Genomic DNA, 2213 nt, shown 5'->3' on the forward strand with positions numbered 1-2213 from the left:
GATCCATCATCAAAATGAGAGTGTAAAAATGTCATGTATGATCCATCATCAAGATTAAAGAGTGTAAGAATGTCATGACATAGATCGTACATGACATTCTTACACTCTCATTCTCATGATGAATCATGAAGTATGATCTAAAACATTGATGGTAAAAAATTTATACACAATCTTGACCAAGAAAAACAATTGCATAATAAAATAAAAAATAAGTAAATCAATCAAAGTTGAACATCCGCTAGAAAAGGACTGGCGCTTCGATAACTACTTGGAAATTTAGGAAGTAACGTCTCAGGTCTGACCCGTTTACAGCCTTACGTCCGAAAACCCAGAAGTGTGGAACAAGGGGACACTAGGCTTGATGGCCAGAACAGGGCAGCAATCTGTTTACAATCTGCAGGGCAAAATTCGGATCTGTGTGTTACGCACTCCTGCGAGCCATGTGAAATTATTTATTTCTGTTTCTAAATGTATTGTCATGAACATTTCCTAGGTTGATTACAGTACACATTTATATTGGAACATTTCATTTAAGGTACTGCTTTCTAGCAAAGACAGGCAGACCTGCATGTTCAGGATCTTTGAGCTCCACGGGTTAACAATGGTAATTTTCAGTAAGATTCGAGTCTTCCTTGCTATTTAAATATAAATTGCCCATGCTTTTCAATGGCTACTGACCCTGATATGAGAGCTTAGCAAATAATCTTCTACCCTGAACCTTAGCGACTTGAGAAGTTAAACCGAAAAAAAGACCTTGACCCAAAGATCCAGGGTATACTAACATATAGGAATTCTTTTGAATTAAGATTAGAAAATAAATTTCAAACTAAAATTTAGCCTTGTGAAGTTCTGAACACAAATGACCTCATTACTTATAATTGGAGCATGGGATCAGGTGTCATGGTCAAAACTTGCCTTTGGCTTATGACTCACATGAATCAAATAAGATGGTATAGCTTACCTTGTATTACAAAGATATGCTCAAAAACAGGGCTAATTTATTGGGAAAAAAAAATGAAACAGAGTATTATCTGAAAACCGGATAAAACAAGGGTGAATCAACAATAAAAAAGCATTAGTCAGTGCCAACGAGCTATAACAATACAATAATTTCGTGCTCTTATTGTATCTTTCAAAAGAGGTTAACATCATATCTCATTACAGACCATTGCATCTGTCTTGAGACAATCAAAAGCCTGGGGCAATCTTAGCATTCAGGCCAAAAGGCTTAGATACAATTGGCTTGTATGGTAAGCTACTATCAGAAAACACTCACAAATAACAGAGTGTCGTCAGCGAAACTTCCACGTTTATATATGCCTCCCATGAATCAGATAAGCAGATTAATAAGCTTAGCTGGGATTATGAAGGCATATTTAAGCTCCTCGAAAATAATGTTGAACAAAAACTGTGGCAGGGTCAACAATGTTGTGAAAACCCAATAAACATTAAGACTAAATGGATGACCGTCTTAAAGGATTATACATCGTTTCAGAAGAAATAAGCTTGAAAGACTTAAGCTCACAACTCTAAACGGAAAGGGGATTTAGGGCTTGCATCTGACAATAATATGAGTTCTTTTGAGCATAACGAAACAAAAACAGCACCATTTCGAAAAATGCTAGATCACAGCAAATTGTATAACGATTGTAAATCGGATAGATTAGCTAAAATGAAGAGTAGATACCTGTACGGCTCTTTAAAAGTATCATGAACATAAGAGACATCCTGAAAAGCATTTTGAATAGACGAGACATGCAGAGCTCTATTTAAAACTGAAATCATAAAAATTGAGATATTTACATTCAATTGCTCGCAATACTACCAGTTCCGAATGAGCTCTACGCCGATTGCAGCCTATTTTAAACAAATAAACCCTAACCCTAACAACGAAGCTCCCTTAAAGGAGAAAATCCCCAAGCATTCCGCAACCCAGGCTAGGGTGCGGTCCTATGGGTGGGGCCTTTCCTAAAAAGTTTTGGTTTATTTTATGGGAGATTTACAAGGATTATTTTTTGGTGTGTGATTGTCAATTTTTTTATTTATTTTTTTCTTACAGATAAATGTTAGATTATGGTGACTGATCAAGAAAGTACTATACATACTTCATAATTAGTGGTTGAAAAAAAATTTTGGGCCGTGTCCGACGTTGTAGCCGACATATTATGGTCGACATGTTGTAACCCTAAAATGGATAAAATACTTGTATAAAA

General features: G+C 35.9%; 1 long non-coding RNA gene and 1 other non-coding gene across 2 annotated transcripts; both read right to left on the reverse strand.

Annotated features, from left to right (window-relative positions):
- Positions 1-256: 256 nt before the first annotated feature.
- On the reverse strand, positions 257-1943 carry LOC149550451 (uncharacterized). The gene is made up of 2 exons (XR_016354523.1): positions 1688-1943; positions 257-394 (listed from the first exon to the last, which is right to left on the reverse strand). It is a non-coding gene; the product is annotated as an uncharacterized LOC149550451 (long non-coding RNA).
- LOC149550452 (small nucleolar RNA snoR83) lies at positions 1242-1363 on the reverse strand. Its single transcript, XR_016354544.1, has one exon. It is a non-coding gene; the product is annotated as a small nucleolar RNA snoR83 (small nucleolar RNA).
- Positions 1944-2213: the final 270 nt, after the last annotated feature.

This window comes from Cupressus sempervirens, chromosome 7, assembly GCF_028749045.1.
Source record: "Cupressus sempervirens isolate cs-2001-9-10 chromosome 7, ASM2874904v1, whole genome shotgun sequence".
NCBI classification, from domain to species: domain Eukaryota; kingdom Viridiplantae; phylum Streptophyta; class Pinopsida; order Cupressales; family Cupressaceae; genus Cupressus; species Cupressus sempervirens.